General features: G+C 45.0%; 1 protein-coding gene across 6 annotated transcripts in view; it reads left to right on the forward strand.

Annotated features, from left to right (window-relative positions):
- Positions 1-25023, forward strand: part of ndrg3b (ndrg family member 3b) — a 125125-nt gene that overhangs the window by 16888 nt on the left and 83214 nt on the right. The gene's annotated exons all lie outside the window — the stretch shown is intronic.

Below are 25023 nucleotides of genomic sequence, written 5' to 3' on the forward strand. Positions count from 1 at the left end.
AGAGGGTGGTGAATTTGTTGCCAAGTGCAGCTGTGGAGGCCAGGTTGTTGGGTGTATTTACAGCAGAGATTGATAGGTTCTTGATTGGACATGGCATCAAGGGCTATGAGGAGAAGGCCGGGAGGAGGGAAATAAAGGTTCAGCCATGATTAAATGGCAGAGCAGACTCAATGGGCCAAATGGCCTAATTCTGCTTCTATGTCTTATGGTCAAAAGAACAGATGAGGAAGAATTTCTTTAGCTAGAGGCTGATAAATCTTTGGAATTCATTGCAACAGGCAGATGTGAAGGCCAAGTCATTGGATGTACTTAAAATGGAGGTTGATAGGATCTTGATCAGTTAGGACATCGGGGTTACAGGGCAAAGCAAGGAGAGAAGGGTTGAGAGGGAAAATAAATCAGCTGTGATGGAATTGCAAAGCAGACTCGATGACCTGATTCTGCTCCTATGTCTTTTGTACCAGCCAATGCATAATTTAGCTGCAGGAGGAAATCGGAGCAGACGGGGGAATCCAGTGCCTTTACAGGGAGAACATAGAACATCCCCACAGGTTGGGTTTGAACCATGTGCTGTGAGGCATCTGCATTCCCTTTGGCACACTGCCTCCACTGGTTTGCCGTGTTTCTGGAAAATGTTGGCATTTTAAAATTGCTGAAGCTGATGCATTTTTTCAGAGATGTTGTGCTAAGATTGCCGGTGAAGCCAATAAACATATCACAATAACTACCTTGTAGCCCTCTGTTGGTTGGGGTCAGCCGTGGATGCTACGTCCCAGTTGTCTACGTGATACACAAACCAGGGCAGTACAATATGGAGAGGAAACGGCTACCTTCCCTTTTCCACACATCTGATAAATCCAGAAGGATTTCAGGGACAGATAGAGTTTGGCACCAGCAGGACTGCCTGAGGGACTCCTTTACTTTAATCCTTTTCGCTCCTTATGGAGCATAGGGCCTCAACAAAAGTCCTCCACTTCCTGCGATCTCTAGCAGATGGTTTTGCAGTCTCCCAAGTTTGGCCGACGGCTTTCAGTTCATCCAAAAGCCTACGCCTCCGGGTTTGCTTTGGGCGACCTCTTCTTCTCTTCCCTTGTGGATTCCATTCGAGTGATTGTCGAGTGACATTCGACTGACTCTTCCTCAAGGTGTGGCCAACCCATCTCCACTTCCTCCTCCTTATCTGGAATACAATGGGCTCTTGGTTTGCCCTCTTCCATAGGTCTAGGTTTGACACTCTCTTGTACCACTTGAGGCGGAGGATCTGCCGGAGGCATTTGTTGAGAAGGGTCTGGATCTTGTTGCAGCTGGTGTTAGTGATTCTCCATGTTTCGGATCCATATAGCAGGATGGCTTTCACATTGGAGCTGAATATACGGAGCTTAGTTTTGACAGAGATGGCCGTAGATCTCCAAACAGGTCGCAGGGTTGTGAAGGCATGTTGGGCTTTTCCGATCCTTGCTCTGATGTCCTCATCTGTACCTCCTGATTTACTGATTTTGCTTCTGAGGTAGGTGAATTTGTTTACATCTTCAACTATTTGTCCTTCAATCCGTAATGGCTTCACTTGTTTGTTATTAATGCGTAGAACTTTGGTCTTCTCCTGACTGATCTTAAGGCCTACTCGCTGTGAGGTCTCTCCCAAGGAATCTACTTTCTTCTGCATATCTTGAAGCCGGTGTGAGAGAAGAGCGAGATCATCTGCAAATGCCAGGTCTACCAATTTCCCTGTTAACGTCCACTGGATGCCTCTCTCTGAGCCAGCATAGGCTGTTCTTGTAGCCCAGTCGAGTTCCACAAGAAAAAGTAGAGGCGACAGCAGGCATCCCTGTCTGACTCCAGTAGTGACCAGGAACTCTTCGAACAGTCTCCCATCGTGGATGACCCTGCATGAGAAGCCATCATAAAGCTGCTTGATGATATTCACCATCTCTTCCGGTACACCATTGTGTTGTAAGATGCTCCACATTGACTTTCTGTCCAGGCTGTCAAATGCCTTCTCAAAATCAATAAAACACACATATAGTGGAGTTTGCCATTCTATTGTCTGCTCCACAATGACTCTAAGTGTAGCTATCTGGTCAATGCATGATCTCTCTTTCCTGAACCCTGCCTGCTCATCGTCTCTGGTCAATGGCGTCTTTCATCCGCTCCAAGATGACCCTGGTGAGAACTTTGCAAGGAATGGACAACAAGGTGATCCCCCTGCACTTGCCACACAGTGAAAGATCTCCAGATTTTGGCAGCTTCACAAGGAGGCCCTTCTTCCAATCTGATGGGATCTCTCCTGTTCTCCATATCAAATTCAGCAGTATATGCAAATGGTCCACCATAACCTCTCCACCCTCTTTCAGTGCTTCTGCAGGAATGTTGTCTTCTCCAGCAGCCTTGCCGTTCTTCAGGCTTTTCAGGGCTTTTCGAATTTCTTGCTTTGTGATTTCACCTATATTGATGCTGAGTGGGTCTCCAGGCTCCAGGTCAGGTGGGTTCTGTGGTGGTGGTCTATTCAATACTTCCTGGAAGTGTTCCTTCCATCTTGCCAGCTGATCTTCAACCGAAGTGAGCAGATGGCCTGTCTTGTCTCTAACAGGTCTGTTGAAATTGCTTTTCTTCCCTCTCAAAAGTTTAGTTGTCGTGTAGAGTGCCTTGAGGTCCCCTTTACTGGCCGCTGTATCTGCTATTTCATTGAAGTATGACCTCTTGTCCTTTCTGAGCTGTTTCTTCACCTCCTTGGCCATCACGCTGTACCTGTTGGCGGTGATTTGTTTCTGTTGCCGGGTTCTGGCCTGATTCAACTCCTGTTTGAGCTTTTTCCTCTCCCCCACCTTCTGCCATGTCTCATCCCTGATCCAAGGTTTACTGTTGACTGGTGGTCTTCCCAGTACTTCTTCGCAGGCTCCTACAGTGGCCTGCTTGAAGGTAAACCAGGCGTGTTCCGCTGTTCTCTCATCTTGTTCCTCTATTTGAAGAGCCCCAAAGTGGTTTTGCAAGGCAATATGGAAATCTTTCTTGTTCTCTTCCGTCTGTAGTTTTCTAACATCAAACATTTATTCGCGTGTTCTGTTGTTTCTTCTTGGCTGACAACTTCATCTTCAGCTTTGCAACAACCAAATGGTGGTCAGATCCAATATCTGCTCCTCTTTTGGCTCTCACATCTTGCAGTGAACTTCTCCAGCGCTGGCGGACTGTGACGTGATCAATCTGGTTCTCTGTTTGATGGTCAGGCAAGACCCAGGTTATCTTGTGACAGCATCGGTGGGGAAAGAGGGTACCTCCAATGGTCAGTTTGTTGAAGGCACAGAAGTCGGTAAGGAGTTCTCCATTTTCATTCATATTCCCCAAACCATTCTGGCCCATCTCTCTCTCCCTGCCAGTGTTATCGCTGCCTACTTTGGCATTCAGATCTCCCATGACAATCAACATATCTTGCTCAGGTACCTTTCCAACTACTGCTTGAAGCTGGGTGTAGAAGAGATCTTTTTCTTCTTCCTCTGCGTTGTTAGTTGGGGCGTAGCACAGGGTAATGGATACCCTCTGGAATCTGGACTCGAACCTGGCTGTGATGATACGGTCGGACACCGGTTCCCATTCTATCAAACTTCTGGCTGCTTCTTTGGACAACATCAGGGCCACACCAACCTCATGCTGGTCTTCCTCTTTTTCTTTACCGGAATAGAGCAGAGTTTCTCCCGTCTGCAGTTTGGTCTCACCAAAAGTATTCCACCTTGCTTCGCACATTCCCAGGAGTGTGAGGTGGTATCGGTTCATTTCCTTCACTGCCTGTGCGCACCTACCTGTCTCCCAAAGCGATCTCACATTCCATGTTCCGATTAGGATAGATTTCTTCTGTGAGAGCAGCTTTGGAACCTCCATTATGGTTTTCCTCAGGTGAAGGAGGGTTGTCAGCCCTGCAGCTTCCTGACGGGTTTGGTTGCAGCGCGTCATCAGCCTCCTGAACGGGGCCCTGCTTTTCCCGAGATCTGGGTTAGTGGTTGACAATCTGTTGACGGTTTCTGTAACAATTGCTTGCTTTACGTGAACGGGTTGTTAGCCCATTGCACAACCCCCAACCTGGAGGACCAGGGGTTTTCTGTCGGGGTCACCTTCCCCTGGGCGATGGCATTTCCATGCTAACGAGCTCCACCTGCCCGGGTTTGAAATCAGAGTTTACCCTCTCCTAGATAGGCTGCCATCCAAGGCTAACGAGTCCTACCTACCCGGGTTTGGAATCGGAGTTCCTTCTCCTAGGCTACGTTGGTTCGCGGCACCCTCTTCCATATTATCCGGTGCACCCCTCACACGAGGGAGCCCCCATCCACCACCCAGGGGACGCGCCTCAGCGCCGTATAGCCCCAGCGCGAGGCTGAGGGACTCCAGCTCCTGATTTTCTCCTCAGGATTTACTCCTGAAGCCTTTCTTGTGAGTGGGTGTGGCTGCTAGGCAGTGGAGGGTTGAGATCAGAGTTCTTTTTCTGGATGAGCTGCCAACCACGACTGATGAAAGTGACTGGTTTTAAGCTGCCAGTAATTCGCCTTTGCCCCTTCTCTTGTCAGTAGAAACGGGTTTAGTAGCTCAGCCACAGGTGAAGGCCAGGAGCTGGACTTTGTAGTCAGAGGCTTTTGACACGCATGCCATTGGGAGCATTGAGTAGGTAGTGAGGCCTATCCCAATTACCAGCCCCAGCTATAACAACCTTAAGGGACCAATAACTACCAAGTCAACACTTAACTAATGCTTCTAAATGTATGTCTTTAAATGAGCTAAAGTTGGTATTGTGCTCATATGACATGCAAAAAGCTTGATTGAAACAGTAGATTTTAAGGAATATCTTTAATGGAGGAGACGTACAAAAAAGCTGGATGAACTCAGCAGGTCGGGCAGCATCCGTTGAAAGAAGCAGTCAGCGTTTTGGGTCGAGACCCTTCAACAGGACTGGCGAAGGGTCTCGACCCGAAACGCTGATTGCTTCTGTCAATGGATGCTGCCCGACCTGCTGAGTTCGTCCAGCTTTTTTGTACGTCTTGATTTGACCACAGCATCTGCAGTGTACTTTGTGTTTAATGGAGGAGAGAGGTTTAAGAAGGGACTTTCTGAATCCTGGATACGCAGATACCCTTGACCAGAGGGTTCAAAGTAAATTTATTATCCAAAAACCTATGTGTCACCATATACAAGCCTGGCCAAGTGGTTAAGGCTTTGGGCTGGCGATCTGAAGGTCACTGGTTCGAGCCTCACCTTGAGCAAGGCACTTAACCACACACTGCCCCTGCACATTTATAACCCATTGGCAGCAGTTGGTGCAGTATGGGCAAGACAAGCCTGAGATTCATTTTCTTGCAGGCATTCACAGTAGGGCAAAGAAATACAATAGAATCCATGAAAAACCACACGCAAGCTTAGACTAACAAACTATGCAAATATTTAAAAAAATTAATAAATAATAAATAAACAAGCTGAGAACATGAGTTGTAGAGATCTTGAAAGTGAGTCCATTGGTTGTGGAATCAGTTCAGTGTTGAGGTGAGTAAACGTATCCACGCTGGTTCAGGAGCCCAATGGTTGTTAGGTAATGACTGTTCTTGAAGCTGGTGATGTGGGGCCCAAGGCTCCTGTACCTCCTGTCCGATGGCAGCAGTGAGAAGAGAGCATGGTCTGGATGGTGGGGGTCCTTGATGATGGATGTTGCTTTCTTGTGGGCAGTGCTCCTTGTAGATGTGTTCAGTGGTGGGGAGGGATCTGCGGGGCCACCTCTCACTGCTCCCCAAGCCCTACCCGACAAGTTCCCCTCTCACTGCTCCCCCACCCCCTTTACAGGGCCCCTCTCGCCATTTTCTCCTCTGTGCCTACTCTGAAGAAGTTTAAATCTTCTCTTTGGGAGTTCAGTGGAAACCCCCTCTCACTGCTGCCCGCTCTGTGATTTCTGCTTCCTTCCTGCTCTGACCATGTTCTTTTGACTCTTGCTCTTTGACACACCCTGATTCACTTAATAATAGGCATCCGTGAGTCTCGTGAGACCATGGATTTGCGCCTTGGAAGGTTTCCAGGGCGCAGGCTGGGGCAGGGTTGTATGGGAGACCGGCAGTTGCCCATGCTGCAAGCCTTCCCCTCTCCACGCCACCGATGTTGTCCAAGGGAAGGGCACTAGGACCCAAGCAGCTTGGCACCGGTGTCGTCGCAGAGCAATGTGTTGTTAAGTGCCTTGCTCGAGGACACAACGCACTGCCTCAGCTGAGGCTCGAACCAGTGACCTTCAGATCACTAGACCTGATGCCTTATCCACTAGGCCACGTACCAACCCAGATTCACTACCACAGCCACATATCCTTCCTGGGAACTTGTCTTCATCACCATCTTGATGAGGTTCCTTTCCCTCCAGCCCTTTTCCTATCTGCCTGGCTTCACCCATCATCTTCTAGCTATCCTCCTTCCCCCCCCCCCACTCTTATTCTACATCGTGCCCCTTTCTGAGGGCAGGCATGTTTCAGAAGAATCCCCCCCCCCCCACCCCCGTTTCACCTGACACCTTCCAGATTGTACTCCTTCCCCTCCCCCTACTTTTCAGTCCTGAAGAAGGGTCTCAGCCCAAAATGTTGACTGTACATTTTTCCATAGATGCTGCCTGACCTGCTGAGTTCTTCCAGCATTTTGTGTGTGTGTGTGTGTGACTGTGGATTTCCATCATCTGTAGAATCTCTTGAGGTTTTTTTAAATCAAAGCTGTCCTTTTTGTCTCATCGGCTGTTCTTATCAGAGAATTCCCTTATCCGTCCAGCTCCATCCAATCAGTAAGGCAAGTTCTTTGTTACAGTAGGGTCAGTTGATTACAGTTAGTATGTTATCTGCTGCAGTGCCTTTTTTGTTACGACTGGCTAATAAAATAGCTGTAACCACAAGATTTCCACCCCATTCTTGACGTCTGAAGAGCCCCTGGATAATGTCTCCACACTCTCAAAATCATAAGGAGAACATCTAAACTCCACGCAGGCAGCACCAGATATCAGGATCAGAGTCAGGTCTAATATCACTGGCACCAGTTCAGTGGTTCAATGTCCATTCAGAAATTGGATGGCACGGGGAAGAAGCTGTTCCTGAATCGTTGTGTGTTAGCCTTCAGGCTCCTGAACCTCCTTCTTGATGGTAGCAATGCGAAGTGGGCATGTCCATAATACCATAAGATATAGGAGCAGAAGTAGGCCATTTGGCCCATCGAGTCTGCTCAGCCATTCAATCATGGGCTGATCCAATTCTTCCAGTCATCCCCACTCTCCTGCCTTCTCCCCATGGCCTTCGATGCCCTGGCTAATCTATCTCTGCCTTAAATATACCCAAAGTCTTGGCTTCCACAGCTGCTCGTGGCAACAAATGCCGCAGATTTATCCCTCCTCCCTCCTCCCTGAACCCTTAGTGCCTAGGTGGCACATGGGGCCTCTTACCACCCTCTGACTGAGGTAATTTCTTCACATCTCTGTTCTAAATAGACATCCTTCAATCCTGAAGTCGTGCTTAGTGATGGATGCCACAGGATTGAATCTGGATCACTGAAACTGTGTGATAACGGCTCCACCAGTTAATCTGCTGTGCCACTCTCTCTTGGATCTGGGTGGGGGAGGGAACTATCTGTGTACTTTGGATAATATGGCACTTTGGAGTGACTGGAATTCTGTAGCATTGGAGGCAACAGAGATGGGTTTTTATTAACAAATAATCCCAGCTGTGTCCATACAGCACTGTGCAAAAGTCTTGGGCACATATATTTAGCTAGGGTGCCTAAGACTTTTGCTCAGTAGTGTATTTGGCAATGTGGAGTGAAGAGAGAGTTTGTAAATCTATGAGGAGCAAAGGGTATTGGGAATGGCGAGGGGGGAACGACACTGGAGGGGAGTGGGACAGGTGGCAGAGAAGGAGTGCCAGGTTGGGGGCTGATGTGGGTGCAGACACACCCAGCCCTGAGGCACCAGGCAAGGTTATTTGTCTCCAAACAATTGGTTTATTGATCATCACTGAATGTCTCTCCAGAGCAGGAGTTCCCAAGCTGGTGTCCATGGAGTTCTCTGTTGATGGTGAGGATACGTTGCATTAAAAATGTTGGGGACCCCTGCTGTGGTGCTTCCTCCCTTCCCCTTTTCCCAACCATGATTCCCCTCTCCCTGCTCCTTTCCCACTCACAATCCACAATAGAGACCCATATCAGAATCAGCTTTATCATCACTCATATATGTCATGATTTTTTGGGCAGCAACAGTACAGTGCAATACATAAAATTACTACAGTACTGTGCAAAAGTCTTGGGCACCCTAGCTAGATATAATTGCCTAAGACTTTTTCCACAGTACTGTATCATCAATAGCATTAGTAAAATTTCTACTGTGAAGAGCATTCTAACTGGTTGCATCTCTGTCTGGTATGGAGGGACCACTGTACAGGATTGTAAAAAGCTCCAAACTCAGTCGACTCCATCTTGGGCACCAGCCTTTCCAGGGTCAAGGACACCTTCAGAAGGCCTTTTGAATCTGTTCGTTCATTGGATGGTAACATAAAACAATGCATTCTGTGCTTAATGGGAGTAGTTTAACATTCATGCGTGCTTTAATTACCCTGTACTTGAGTTGGTTACAGGTTAGGTTTATGAAAAAGACTTGCCTTTGCAAGGGAGTAAATTAAAAAGCACTGATATGGTTGTGCATACATTTACATTTGACAGTGTGACATCTGGAGCTTCATTTGCATTCAGTCTTGATGATTCAAACACCTTTTGCACTAAAAATAGTTGGAACCATCAATTTTGATTTGGTTTTCCAATATTAATAACTAAAGTGGCAATTAATTTTTAAAATTGAATTTTCAAATAATTTGCATGCAAAAACTGTGCTCTCTGATATTCAGTATTTAGTGCACACAAGCTAATCCTGTACTCTCTGGAAAATTTAATAGAATTGGGAAACTTGAAATTGAAAAATCTGGGAAATGATCTGCTGGGATCACTGTTGTTTGGATTTGAGGGGATCTAGGAACAGACCTTTATGATTCTTAAGGATTATATTGGTCGGCACAATATAGAGGGCTGAAGGGCTATGGTTCTATCTCATCTTGGTACAGTGTGGACCACAGTCTTTTAAAGAATCAGACTCTGGTTTATATCACTGACCTATGTAATGAAATTAGTTGTTTTGTGTCAGCAATACAGTGCAATACATTAAAAACTATAAATTACAGTAAGCAATGTATGTATATATGAAATTAAATTGGTAGTGCAAAAAAAAAATATTGGGGTAGTGTTCATGAGTTGGTTTATTGTCTATTCAGAAGTCTGATGGTGGAGAGGAAGAAGTTCTGAAAACATTGAGTGTGTTTCTTCAGGCTCCTGTAATTCCTCCCCGATGGTAGTAATGAGAAAAGGACGTTTCTGGGTGATGGGGGTCCTTAATGGTGAATACCTCCTTTTTGAGACATTGCCTTTGAAGATGTCCTTGATGCTGGGGGTGGGGCTGGCACCCATGATGGAGCTGGCTGTTGTTGCTGTTGTTTTTTCTTTTGCTTTGTAATGAATTTGCCCTCTCCTTCACCAGGTAGGTGATTTCTACAGGTGGTTGAGTTTACTGGAGCTCTGTGAGCAGTTCTGGCATTGTAGAGGGGAAGCATCTGAGAGAGTGCAGCTTAGATTGCTGAACTTGATGCCTGGGCTACCCAGGTTAGCCTGTGAGAGGAAAGACTGTAGTCCATGATTGTTCACATAAATGACGCATTGCACTGAATGCTTCAATGTACGTGTGACAAACTTTTATCTTCAGTCGTGGAATTTGGTAAGTTATGGGGTTTTAATGATTCAACATTTTAGGATAGCCGGGGATCCGATGGGATAGATGGAAATTAATCCTGTTCCTGGGAGGTTGGTACACGCTCACAAAAATGACTAGAATGTCTTTCAGGAATGATGTGAGCAAACACTCTTGTTCACAAATGGAAGTTGTTGATAGGTTAATTGTTAATTATAAAGTGAGATTTTTAATTAGCAAGAAGTTGAGCCTACTGCCCTCGCAGTGCGGATATACGAAGCTATGGAGTGAGCTTAACACTTACTTCAGAATCACCCAAGATGGAAGCTTCTTTCAGGTTTTAATGAGATCAAACTGTAGCAAGTAAAATATGTATTAAATTCAACATAGAACTGTTACACACCTGAATATACTAATACTATAGTTTTTTTTCTCATGATTGCGTTAACCAAGGTAATACACCACAAGCAACATTCCATAACTACGCAGTGTCGATGAGAGGGAACTTGTGGCACAATGATAGCTCACTAGCAATGAATGAAAAGAGTAATACTTCCTTCAAAATGTATCTACTAAGTGTTTACCAAGATTAATATTGCTGTTTCAATAGCAAATAAAGAGATGGGTGGAGATGGGTATCTTTCTGCACAGTGTGCTTCAAGTCAAGATTGGAATTAACCCGCACAGGAATTGTCATTCATACAAAGTGAACTGTGCCTCTAGAGGCCAGAGCAAGGGGTATTGGGCAAAGCCAGAGATATAAATTGTGTCATAGATAATGATTGTGCATAAGCTCGGGTAGTTGGTTTATTTGTGGGAGGTGTGTCTCTACCAAAGGAGGTGTAAGGTGCTCCTTCCCTCCACTAGCTTGCAGGTCACCCTTGGGCAACCAGGGTCACGTGTAGCCACGGGAGCAGGTGGTGCTATGAGCACCTGGTGCATATCACAAGTCCTAGTCATAAGACATAGGAGCAGAATTAGGCCATTTGGCCCATTGAGTCTACTCCGCCATTCAACCATGGCCGATCTTTTTCCCCTCTTCAGCCCCACTCTCTGAGCTTCTCCCCATAACCTTTGATGCCGTGTCCAATCAGGTACCTATCAAGCTCTGCCTAAGTACACCCAACAACCTGGCCTCCACAGCTGCCTGTGGTAGTAAATTCCACATATCCCCACCCTCTGGCTAAAGAGATTTCTCTGTACCTTTGTATTAAATGGAAGTTGTGTCCTCTTGTCCTAGACTCCCCCACCATGGGACACATCCTTGCAACCTCTGTTTTGTCTAGGCTTTTTGATATTTGAAAGGTTTTAATGAGATCTCCACTCATCCTTCTAAATTCTTGTGAGTACAGACCCAGAGCTTTCAAACATATGATAACCCTTTCATTCCCTTAAAGCCTCAGCATTATCCCTGCTTTTGTATTCTAGACCTCTTGAAATTAATGCTACCATTTCATTTAGACTATGAGGAGAGATTGAGTTACCTGGGAGTGTACTTGCTAGAATTCAAAAGAATGAGAGGAGATCTTATAGAAAGATTCAAAATTATGAAAGGGATAAGGGATAGATAAGATAAAGGCAGGAAAGTTGTTTCCACTGATAGGTGAGACTAGAACTGGGGGACATAGCCTCAAGATTCAGGGGAGTAGATTTAGGACAGAGATAAGGAGGAGCTACTCTTCCCAGAGAGTGGTGAATCAGTGAATTTATCTGTCCAATGAAGCAGTGGAGTCTACCTCAGTAAATATATTTGAGACAAGGTTGGATAGATTTTTTGCATCATAGGGGAATTAAAGGTTATGGGGAAAAGGCAGGTGGGTGGAGATGAGTCCGTGGCCAGATCAGCCATGATCTTATAGAATGGTGGAGCAGGCTCGATGGGCCAAATGGCCTACTCTTGCTCCTATTTCTTATGTTATTATTTGCCTTCCTCACCACCGACTCCACCTGTAAGTTAACATTTAGGGTGTTCTGCACAAGGACTCCCAAGTCCCTTTGCATCTTAGAGTTTTGGATTTTTTTCCCCATTTAGAAAGTAGTCTGCACACCTATTTCTTTTAACCAAAGTGCATGACCATGCATTTTCCAACATTGTATTTCATTTGCCACTCTGTTGCCCATTCTCCTAATCTGTCTAAGTCCTTCCGTAGCCGCCTTGTTTCCTCAACCAATCTTCATATCATCTGCAAACTTGGCAACAATGGCATCTGTTTCATCATCTAAATCATTGATATACAGCACAGACAGAAACAATACCAAAACGGACTCCTGCAGAACACCACTAGTCACTGGCAGCCAACCAGAAAAGGATCCTTTTATTCCCACTCACTGCCTCCTACCAATCAGCCAATGCTCTAACCATGCCAGTAACTTTCCTGTAATACCATGGGCTCTTAACTTGCTAAGCAGCCTCATGTGTGGCATCTTGTTAAGTGCCTTCTGAAAGTCCAAATGTACAACATCCACTGCATCCCTCTTATCTGTCCTACGTGTAATCTCCTCAGAGAATTCCAACAGGTTCGTCAGGAAAGATTTTTCCTGAAGGAAACCATGCTGACTTTATACTATCTTGTCCTGTGTCACCGAGTACTCCATAACCTCATCCTTAACAATTGACTCTAACATCTTCCCAACCGCTGAGGTCAGGCTAACCGGTCTTTTCTGCTGCCTTCCTCCTTTAGTAAAGAGTGGAGTAACATTTACAATTTTCCAGTCATCTGGCACCATAAGAGTCAAACGATTTTTGAAAGATCATTATCTTTGCATCCACAATCTCTACCGCTATCTCTTTCAGAACCCTAGGGTGCAGTTCATCTGGTCTGAGTGTCTTATGTACCTTTAGGTCTTTCAGCTGTTTGAGCACCTTCTCCCTCGTAACAGTAACTGCACCCACTTCTCTTCCCTCACACCCTTCAACACCTGGCGTGCTACAACCTGGCATGCTGCTAGTGTCTTCCACAGTGAAGACTGATGCAAAATACTCACTTAGTTCATCTGCCATCTCCTTGTCCCCCGTTATTACCTCTCTGGCCTCATTTCCCAGCAATCCTATGTCCACCCTAATCGCTATTTTTTTTTGGCATACTTGCAAAAGCCTTTACTATCCACTTTGATATTGCTTGCTCGCTTGCTTTCATATTTCGTCTCTTCCCTCCTATTCTTTTAGTTGCTCTCTGTAGGTTTTTAAAAGCTTCACAATCCTCTGTCTTCCCACTAATTTTTGCTTTGCTGTATGCCCTCTCTTTTGCTTTTACATTAGCTTTGACTTCCCTTGTCAGCCACGATTGCATAATTTTGCCTTTCAAGTATTTCTTTGTTTTTGGAATACCATACATCTATCCTGCACCACCTTCATTTTCCCCAGAAACTCACACCGTTGCTGCTCTGCTGTCATCCCTGTGAGCAGCTCCTTCCAATTTACTTTGGCGAACTCCTCTCTCATACCACTGTAATTTCCCTTACCTCATTGAAATACTGCTACTTTCTCCCTATCAAATAATAAAAAAGGTCCATTTCTCTTTGTTTATGCTGCCAACTTTATTTATTGATTGATTGAGATACAGCATGGAGTAGTTCCTATCCATCCCTTCAGGCCATGCCACCAAGCAGTCCACCGATTTAACTCTAGCCTAATCACAGGGCAATTCATAATGACCAATTAACCTACCGACCGGTACGTATTTGGATTGTGGGAGGAAGCTGGAACCTCTTGGCCAAAAGTTATTTTTGTGAAGTGACTTGTCTTTAGAGGTTGGATGGTTGTTTTTTTTTTGTCCGCTCTTTCCTCCAACACAGTCTCTTGTGATTGTTTTCTGGACGTGGCTTTCAGTTGGTCTAAGGATCGCACACCAACCCAAGCTGCTTCCTGTGGAGGTTGGCTACAGCGGGAGAAAGCCCACAGCCTTGTAGTTTTTACTCTCAACACGGAGCAATGTAAGCTATTTGTGTACTAAATCTGATTAGTTTATAGTGTAAATAACGTGGCTTTAGGGTTGAATCCCAAGTCAAAATAGATGACAGCTGGTGATTAATATGTTAGTGTAAATGTCTCCACACACTGATGTTCCGTGTGGTGAGGAACTGGCCCACGTTTGAACAAATACTCAGACGTGTTTACCCTTGAGGTTTCTGAATCATTGATGTTCAGTCTGGAAAATGCCTCAGTTTTAAAATTTTTGTTCAAATATCTCCAGCCTTGTTCCACATAAAACACAAGAGCAGAATTCGGCTCATTGAATCTGCTCCGCCATTTCATCTTGGCTGATTTATTATCCCTCTCAAACCCATTCTCCTTCCTTCTCCCTGTAACCTTTGACACCCTTGTTAATCAAGGACCCATCAACCTCTACTTTAAATATACTCAATGACTTGGCTTCCACAGCCATCTGTGCCAATGAATTCCACAAATTCACCACCCACTGGCTGAAGAAGTTTCTCCTCATTTAGTTCTAAATGAAAGTCCCTCTATTCTGAGACTGTGCCCTCTGATACTAGACTTCCCCCACTATTGGAGAAGTCCCCGCCACATAGTTGTGTATTTAATATTTCAATAATATTTAAGTGATCGTGTGTGTGTGTGTGTGTGTTTGTGTGTGTCTAACTTGAACTACACCCATATTTTTGGACTCCTGTGAGTTTCCTTGAATTACTTTAATGTCTCGAAGTTACAAAACAGCCACACATCCACTCTGTCTAGGCCAGGGGTTCCCAACCTGCGGTCCATGGACACTTTGGTTAATGGTAAGGGTCCATGGCATAAAAAAGTTTGGGATCTGTGATCTAGGCTTTTCAAATCTGTGAAACCTCTTTGGACTCGCACTTTTTCCTGGTCTCAACAATGCTAAGACTATCCTTGAGTGTTCCCAATTATCTTTGCCCTGCTCATTGGCTGTTCTGCCTTCAGACTCCAAATTCTTTCACCCAAATATCTCCTGGCCTTTTCCCCTGTAAGTTACTTCTTAGAACCCTCAAGTCAAGTCGTCAAGTCACTTTTATTGTCATTTCGACCATAATTGCTGGTATAGTACACAGTAAAAACGAGACAATGTTTTTCAGGACCATGGTGTTACATGACACAGTACAAAAACTAGACTGAACTACGTAATAAAAAAAGACAACACAGAGAAAACTACACTGGACTGCATAAAGTGCACAAAAACAGTGCAGGCTTTACAATAAATAATAAACAGGACAGTAGGGCAAGGTGTCAGTCCAGGCTTCGGGTATTGAGGAGTCTGATAGCTTGGGGGAAGAAACTGTTACATAGTCTGGCCGTGAGAGCCCGAATGCTTCGGAGCCTTTTCCCAGACGGCAGGAGGGAGAAGAGATTGTATGAGGGGTGCATGGGGTCCTTCATAATGCTGTTTCCTTTGCAGATGCAGCGTGTAGTGTAAATGTCCGTGATGACGGGAAGAGAGACCCTGATGATCTTCTCAGCTGACCTCACTATCCACTGCAGGGTCTTGCGATCCGAGATGGTGCAATTTCCAAACCAGGCAGTGATGCAGCTGCTCAGGATGCTCTCAATACAACCCCTGTAGAATGTGATGAGGATGGGGGGGTGGGAGATGGACTTTCCTCAGCCTTCGCAGAAAGTAGAGACGCTGCTGGGCTTTCTTTGCTATGGAGCTGGTGTTGAGGGACCAGGTGAGATTCTCCGTCAGGTGAACACCAAGAAATTTGGTGCTCTTTACAATCTCTACCGAGGAGCCGTGGATGTTCAGTGGGGAGTGGTCGCTCCGTGCCCGCCTGAAGTCAACAACCATCTCTTTTGTTTTGTTCACATTCAGAGACAGTTGGCCTTGTTGGGTAGCTAAGAGTTGTGGTTTATTCAGTGATACTTCTGTGGAATTCCTGGGGATATATTGTCAAGTTCAAGGCATTATATAAACGCAGACTGATTGGGTGCGGAAGAGAAACTGTGGAAGAGTAAATCTATCACTAGTCGACAGATGGATTCCCACACAGCAGGAATTATACTCCTTCAGTTCTGGCATCGTCTGGATACCAATTTATTTCTCTATCGTTAATGGCTGTGTCTTTTGCTGCCAAGAACCCGAGCTCAAAAATTCTGCCCAGGATCAGGTAAAGCTGCAGAGGGTTGCAAACTCATCCAGCTCCTTCCTGGGCACTAACCTCACCAGCACTGAGGGCAGCTTCGAAAGGTGATGCCTCAAACAGACGGCATCTCGTTAAGGGCCCCCATCAGCCAGAACATCTCCTCTCATTTCTACCATCAGCGAGAGGTACAGGAGCCTGAAGACACACATTCAAGGTTTTAGGAACTGCTTCTTCCCCTCTGCCATCAAATTTCTGAACGGACTGTGGGCCAAGTCATGAACACTACTGCACTACTGTTGCTCTTTTTTTTATTATATAATTGATTTCATCTTTTAATATTTTTATTGTGAATTATGTATTGTGCTGCACTGCTGCCACAAGGCAACACATTTCTCAGCGTGTGTCAGAGGCATTAAATCTGATTCTGCAATTCCAAAACTTCTCCAACATTGAGCAGAATATAAAAGAAGTTATTTTGATAGTATCTCCAAGCAGCTCGGCTCCAGTCTTGCGATTATTTTGTCCTCGTTCTAGAGCCACCCCAGTTGAGAAAACTAATTTGTATGTATCTAATTTGATAAATCTTTTTGTTAGCATTGAACAGTACAGCAGAACAGGCCCTTCGGCCCACAGTGCCTGTGCTGACTGTGATGTTAAATGAAACCAATCCAGTTGGCCGCATGTGATCCATATATCTCTCCATACCCCTGCCTCTTTGTGTCCAGAAGCCTCTTTGATGCCATTGTCTGCTTTCCACCACCTGCTCTAGAAGTGAGTTTCGAGCATTTGCTGCATGTGTGTGTCCCCTAAAGATTAAAGATGTACATCAAAGCCTAGTGAAATCCGTCATTTACGTCAGTGACCAACATAGTCAGAGGATGTACTGGGCACCCTGCAAATATTGCCAGGCTTCCTGCGTCGACATAGTGTGCCCACGACTCTCTAACCCGTACTATCCTGTATGTGTTCGGAATGTCGGAGGAAACCGGAGCACGGAAAGCTGTTCACAGGGAAAAGCTCTTGACCTTCGATCTGTGCCTTTGATAACGTTATGTCCCTCGTGCCTTGGTCTCCTTTGCTCGAGGGAAGAGAAGGGTTAGTTTTATTCGTCACATGTACATTGAAACACGCAGTGGAGTGTGTCGTTAGAGTCGAGGACCATCGCGGTATGGATACGTGCTGGGGGCAGCCCGCAAGTGTCCCCGGGCTCTCTGCCAACAGAGCATGCCCACAACTCTAACCCAACCGTATGGCTTTGGAATGTGGGAGAAAACACAGAATGATGGATAACCCGGAGGAAACCCACACTCTTAGTGGACAGAACATCCAAACTCCTTATGTGCAGTGACAGGAAGTGAACCTGGATCACCGGCAAAACACGCTAACCGCTACGCTGCTGTGTCGCACTTGTCCTCAATCTCCCTGAAATGTTCCCTCTCTTACTTCAAAAGCTACACCTTCTAGTATATGGCATTTATTCTACCCTGAGAAGAAATAGGGTAGATACTGGGACTACCTACCCTACCTACATCTCTCATAAGGGGGCTAGCACAACACTTTTACAGTACCAGTGACCCAGGTTCAATTCCCGCCACTGCCTGTAAGGAGTTTGTATGTTTCCTCCCATAGTCTAAAGGTGCACCGGTTGGCAGGTTAATTGGTCATTGTGCATTTTTCCTGTGATTAAACGTGGGCTAGATCAAGGGTTGCTGGGTGATGCAGTTCAAAGGGCTGGAAGAGCCTATTCCACACTATATCTCAATAAATATATAAATCAGCTTGTATCAGGAATGTCTCCTTTAAGGTGCAAGCGAATCCTACCCCTTTGATCAAACTTTAGATCATCGGCTCTGGTATCTTGTGTTGTTTTGACACCAGCTTGTTTTGAAACCATCCCTGTGAAGTGGATGGGGGGTTTTTATGTTGAAGGCATGGGTATTGTTGTCTGATTCCCTGCATTACAGCAGTTTGAGAAACATTGGCTGTAAACCAGGTTGGGATACCTTGTCATGAAACACTCTGCGATGCATTTTGTATTGGCTGAAATCAGTGAGGACATTGTTGAGATGAAGCAGCTTTAGGATTTTCAGTTGGCACTTGGCAGACAGCTGTTGTTGTGGGTGACCAGTCTGTGTCAGTCGGGGGAAGAGCAAGCAAACGGTTTTAGAGCAGAATCTAAAAATATAAACAGCAAGTCAGGGAGAGAAGTGTTTACAGTTACGGTGAGCAGTCTTGGGCTCCATATCAAAGAAGGAACGTGCTGAATTGGAGAGGGTCCAGAGGAGTTGCATGAGAATGATCACAGGAATGAAAGGGTTAACGTCTGAGGCGTGTTCCGAATCAGATTCAGGTTTAATATCACCAGCCTATGTTGTGAAATTTGTTGTTTTTCTGCGGCGGCAGTACAGTGCAATACATAATAAAAACCAAATTTCATTTGTGTGTGTGTGTGTGTGTGTGTGTGTGTGTGTGTGTGTGTGTGTGTGTGTGTGTGTGTGTGTGTGTGTGTGTGTGTGTGTGTGTATATATGTGTGTGTGTGTGTGTATATATGTGTGTGTGTGTATATGTGTGTGTGTATATGTGTGTGTGTGTGTATATGTGTGTGTGTGTGTATATGTGTGTGTGTATATATATGTGTGTGTGTGTGTATATATGTGTGTGTGTGTATATATGTGTGTGTAGTGTGTTTTTAAAAAAAATTCTTTTAATTCTAAGTAAGTATTGCTAAATAAGTAGTGCGATAGTGTTCATGGTTTCAATGTCCGTTCAGAAATCTGATGGCAGAGGGGAAGAGGCTGTTCCTGAGTCACTGGATGTGTGACTTCAGGCTCCTGTACTTTTCCTCCCTGATGGTTCTGGGCCTGTACTGTCCCATTTCAGTGTGCTTTATACTAACTTTGGTCACCATTCTTACACCCATTCTCCAGTTAAGGTTTTGCCTTATTTTTTCCCCATTACCTGTCTCTGTGGGTCCAGGTAAAAAGGTTGTGGCTTCAGTGCTCACTCCAGATGTTTAAGGACAGACGTAGGCAGAATCAAGTTCATTATCACTGACATTTGCCATGAAATTTGAATGTGCAATATATAAAAATTACCATAAGTTACAATAAGGAATTTGAAAATAATTGTACTATAAAATTACAATAAGAAATATATTTTTAGAAATTAAATTAGTGCAAAAGTAGTGAGGTAGTGTTCATGGACCGTGTATATTGTGTGAGTCTTCAGTCACTTTACCAAGATAAAGTAAAAAGTTGCTCTTGCATACAGTTCATTACACCGTGCATTGAGGCAGAATTAGATAAAGCAGCAATAATGCAGAATAAAGTGTCAGCTACAGAGGAAGAGCAGTGCAGGTAAACAATAAAGTTCAGGACCATAACAAGGTAGATTGAGAGGTTGTACAAGAGGTGCATTCGAGAGTCTTGTAACAGCCTGGTGGTACGTGCTTCAGGCTGCTGTTTTGTTTATTGATTGATTGAGATTCAGAGTGGAATCAGCCCTTCAAGCTGTGCCACTGAAGCAATCCCCCGATTTAACCCTTGCCTAATAACAGGACAATTTGCAATGACCAATTAACCTGCCAACCAGTATGATTTGCAGGAGTGCAGGAGAAAACCCACGTGGTCACGGGGAGAACATACAAACTCCTTACACACAATGGCGGAAATTGAACCTAGGTTGCTGGTACTGTAAAACACTGCCTTAACCACTACATTACCCTCTGCCCGATCGGAGAGGGGACAACCTCCGTCCATATGGAGGTTTCGCAGAAGGGGAGGGAACACTACAGCTAACTTGCACAGTAGCTCTCACAAATAGCGGAACGAAGCAGATAGCACTGTTTTTAAGGATAAATATTGGCAAGGACACCTGGTTTAGCCCGATGAGGGGACAGTAACATCTTCTGCCGTCCACATGAATCAGCACGTTGGCCTTTGGTTTAACAGCTCATCTAAAAGACAGCACCTCCAGCAATCGCACTTCACCAGTATGGCACTGCGAAGTTCAGCCGCCTGACAGTTTGCATCACCGTCGGGTAAGGGAGGGGGGTGAGGTGTGGTGGTGCCAATGCACGGGAATCGGAAAAAGCTGCAGAGCTTTGTAAGCTCAGCTAGCTCCATCACAGGCACCAGTCTCCCCAGCATCGACGACATCTTCAAAAGGTGATGCCCCAAGAAAGCAGAGTCCATTATTGAGGGCCCTCATCAACAGGTCAGGAAGGAGGCACAGGAGCCTGAAGACGCACCCAGTGCTTTAGGAACAGCTACTTCCCCTCCGCCATCACATTTCTGAATGGACAGTGAAGGCTCCCTCACTGCTTTGTTCTCTTTTTGTTTTCATTTCACATTTCCAGCATCTGCATGGTCTTTGTTTTCAGCTGCTCTTCATAATCTGTGTTTCTGGAGGTGAAAACCGATGCAGGGTTTCAACCCAAAACTTTGACCTTTCCGTTCCTCCCACAGACGCTGCTCGAACTGCTGAGTTCCTGCATCAGGTGGTTTGATAATACCTGCTCTGTTGTCTGAGTATTGGTTCAGTGTGTGTTGTTTTCAGGGTGAAATCCTGACTGTTTCCCTTTTCAAAGAGGATCTATTGTCTTCCTGAATTATACTCCACCTCTCTTCCATCACTTCCTGTTTACAACCTCCCTCTAAACAGGTTTCACTCATCTACTCTAATCCTTCTGCGTGTGGTGTGATGTCATGTTTACTTGTCCTGGATGGTTTTGATCAAACAGCACAGGAGGAGCACCTTCTGTACACTATGTTCGTGCTCACCTTGTCTTGTCCTAGTTACCCACATTGGATCCACAGACTTCCATGCCTCAGAGGTTCTAAACGCTGTGAAGTGCCTTGGTTCCTTAAGATTGTGATAGTGGGGATAAGCTCCCACTACCTAGTAAATGGCGTGCTTCTCAAAAGAGCCTCTGACAACCAAGTCCAGCTCCTGGCTTTCACATGTGGCTTTGCTACTAAGCCCAGTGGATCAGTTTCTGACAGGAGAAGGGGCAAAGGTGGGTTACTGGCGCCTTAAAACCAGTCGCTTCAGACAGATGGGGCTCATCAGCCATGGTTGACAGCTCATCTAGGAGAAGGAAAACTCTGATCTCAAACCTCTGCTGCCTTGCCAGCATACCTACTCATGGGGAAGGCTTTGGGAGTAAACCCTGTGGTAACTTCTAATGTACAAAAAGACCACTCGACAACTTGATGGCCAAAAGAGCATCTTTATCTGGGACGGCAAATGATATTTACAATACAGAGGCTTCCAGGTACCTCGTGCGGCATGGGTGGAGGAACTATATACAATGCATACTGGGAGTAGAAAGAGCGGAAGTAAAGACCCCGCCAACCCCGGATCCCGCCTCTTGCTACCAACAGCTCCCCGATTGATATTAACTTACTTTTAATAATACTCACGTTACAACACTTCTCCCCCTTTAAAATCCAACATTCCCCAAGATGCTCTTTTGGCCATCAAGTTGTCGGGTGGTCTTTTTGTAAAGTAGAAGTTACCACACCCAGCAGATCAGAAGCAATGTTTCAATATTTTAATGTACATGTGACAAATAAAGCTAATCTAGGTATTGCATTTCATGCTTATATCAAATGTAGTGATGTGCTTCAAAGGGTTGGACACGGCAGAGATCTCTTCTGCCTCAGAGATAACCTGATCAATTTCAGTTCAAACTTCAAAGTTCGAAATTCAAATACATAATACCTTGAAAAAGTATTCAGCCCCCAACCCTTTGTTTGCATAAATGATTATTACAATAAGGGATTTTGATCAATTTAACTGAGAAGAGCTTTGTGCTGAGGCCATAAGCTTCCACTTTAGTCTCATCCAGAAACAAAACCTTCTTCCACATCTTTACAGTATCTTCTAAATGATGTTTTGCTCCATTTTTATGGGCAAGGATATGCTTGTTTTTTAGCAATATGTGTGGTGTAAATCTAATACTACTCATCAGCCAGGTAACACCATCCCTACTATAAAGTAGGCTGGAGGTAGCATCAAGTTCTGGGGATGCTTTTCAACAGCAGGGACTGGAAATCTGGTCAGGATTGATGGGAAGGTGAATGCTGCTAAATGCAGAGAGATCCTGGATTAAAAACCTGCTAGCCTCTGCCAGAAAGCTTAAACTGGGGCAGAAATCATCTTTCAGCAGGACAATGACCCAAAACACACTGCCAAAGCAACCATGGAGTGGCTTCAAATGAATAAAATTGAACACCTCTGGCCACTACAAGTAAGTTTTTCATTGCTCCGGATCCTGTGTGTACTTACGGATACTCCAGGCCTAGAGGATACTGATTGTTGCAGTGTCTATTTTAGCTGATGGTCCACAGCAGTTCATAGAAATTCTTTGTCAAACTGAGTATTGAGAATCTATTTTTGTAGCACGTTTGTAATCCCACACGGCGTGATTGGTTCTGTCCTCTTTGTGATGACGAGGCTCCGCAGTGATCATTCTTGCCATCGCTACTGTGCGCAAATGCATCTCATATAGATCGATTAACAAGGATGTGTTCAAGTAAGTTCATCTTTCATGTTAGTTACCTCAATTCCTGCCACGTACGCAGTTAGGAAATTATCACTGTCTGGACACGGCCATCTCCAGTACTGGTAATGCAGCTAATACTGGTGATCCTTGGTGAAGAACATTGAAGTCTCCCACTCAGAATACATTCTGTGACCTTCCTATTTCACTATGTCTCCCAAGAGTTGTTCATCATAGAGATGCTGTCAACTAAGACACAGCTGGCACTCATTGTAACTTGTTTTTATTTTATTGAAATATAGCGCCGGCTAGCAATTCCCCGATTTACCCTAGCCTAATCACAGAGCAATTAACCTACCAACCGGTACATCTTTGGACTGTGGGAGGAAATTGGAGCACCCGGAGGAAACTCAAGCGGTCATGGGGAGAGTGCACAAACTCCTTACGGGCAGTGGAGGGACAAAGACAACTCATCTGTCATACAATATGCCAGAACATAGAACATGGTTCAGGATTGCAACATCAAATTATGATAAACATAGTTCACAAGTTCAGGAGATGCGCCATGAGAAGGTGATGCCAAATTTTCAGTGAGATATACACCCTGTGGCCACTTTTTTAGGTAAACCTGCACACCTACTTGTTAATACAAATATCTAATCAGCCAATCATGTGGCAACAACTCAATGCAGACGTGGTCAAGGAGTTCCTCTCAGAACGGGGAAGAAGTGGCCATGGAATGTTTGTTGGTTTGCGTGTTTCAAAAACTGCTGAGCTCTTGGGATTTTCGCAGAACAGCAGCCTCTAGAGTTTAGAGAGAATGGTATGAAAAGCAAAAGAAATCAGTGAGCAGCTGTTCTGTGGATACAAATATCTTGGTAATTAGAGAAGGCAGAGGAGAATGGCCAGACTGGTTCGAGCTGACAGGAAAGCGACATTAACTCAAATAACCACATGTTACAACATGGGGTGCGGAGGAGCGTCTCTGAATGCACGACACGTCAAACCTTACAATACAGAGGCTTCCAGGTACCTCGTGCGGCCTGGGTGGAGGAACTATATACAATGCATACTGGGAGTAAAAACAGCGAAAGTAAAGACCCCGCCAACCCCGGATCTCGCCTCTTGCTACCAACAGCTCCCTGATTAGTATTAACTTACTCTTAATAATACTCACATTACAACAAACCCCCAGGGGAAAAATCTGGAACTGGTATTGAGTCCCACGTTGAGTTCAATACTGACTGGCAACTCCTGGAACACCACTGATGCCAAACTGTATCAGTAATCAGCTGCGTGGAGAGGGGAGCCCGCTGCAAGGGTAACAGCTTGCTCCACATATTGTGCTGCCCTGGCTTGTGTATCACGTAGACAGCTGGGACACAACATTCATGGTCAGCCACGACCACAGACGAGTTTCATGAATTGTCTTGAGATATTGGGATTTGCAACAAAATCCTCCACGTATTCTTCTGTTTTTGCTCATTTCCTTTTTGTTTGAAGATAATCCGTACAGCACCCTTTTCCACCTTAACTGCAACCTCAGCTGTTGGCCAAGCGTAGTTCAAGTCTCCTCTCGTGTGCTTGGAGCTCATTATATCATAAGCCCCTCCATTAGCATTTTGAGTGATCACTGTAACTTTGGGAACTGTTGCCTCAGCAAAGACATAAAGCAAGTTTCATAGTTCAAAGTAAATTTTATTATCAGTATACTAGTATTTCAGTGATGGGACAAATGGAGTAAAGCTATCCCCTTTGATTCAGGAGCCTGATGGTTGAGGGGTTCCTGAACCTGGTGTTGTGAATCCTGAGGTTCTTGTACCTATTTCCTGATGGCAGCAGCAAGAAGGGAGCAAGGCCTGGGTGGTGAGGGTTCTCGATGTTGGATACTGCTTTCCTGCGACACCGTTTCGTGTAGATGTGTGCTCAGTTTTGCATCAAGTCTGGTTATTCCACCATATTGCTGACTGGTTCCTGCCAAGAATCCAGGCACATCCACAGATGTAATGATAGGGCTGTTAAACGCATCACAGAATCTGACAGAACTAGCTTCTCTAATGGGCGCTAAAGACTTATTCAAGAAACGATAATAATTGATGTTGAGTGACTATTTTCTGGTAATTCCACTCATAACTGATTCAGTTAAAGAATTAATTCAGTTCTCTTGTTTCATATCTGCTCATTTGAAGTGTTGATTCAAAAATTTTGTCTGCGGTGCGAGGTCAGTTTTTTGGCTATTTGTGACTAATTTGTTTCTGATTTTAGGGTTAAAATGTTTGATAACAAATCTAATGAAGGGCAGGACAGTTACTCAGTAAAAATTCGAGCTGACTACGACTTCTGTCTTCTGCATAATATATACAGTACTGTGCAAAAGTGTTAGGCACGTGTATATATAGCTGGAGTGCCCCAGACGTTTGTACAGTGCTGTGTCTCAACGTGGAGTGGAGAACACCTTTGTATGTCTGACGGGAGCAGACGATGTTGGGAATGGCGAGGGTGGGGCACCGCAGGGGTGTGATACAGGTGGCAGTAAAGGAGTGCCAATGGTGGGCATGGACACAGCCAGCCTTGAGACACCGGACAAAGTCATTTGATTCCAATCAACTGGTTAATAATCATTACATGAATATGTCTCTGGTGCTTCCCTCTCTCTTCCCCTTGTCCCAACCATGATAACCTCTCTCC

The sequence above is a fragment of the Hemitrygon akajei genome, chromosome 11, assembly GCF_048418815.1.
Source record: "Hemitrygon akajei chromosome 11, sHemAka1.3, whole genome shotgun sequence".
NCBI lineage: Eukaryota > Metazoa > Chordata > Chondrichthyes > Myliobatiformes > Dasyatidae > Hemitrygon > Hemitrygon akajei.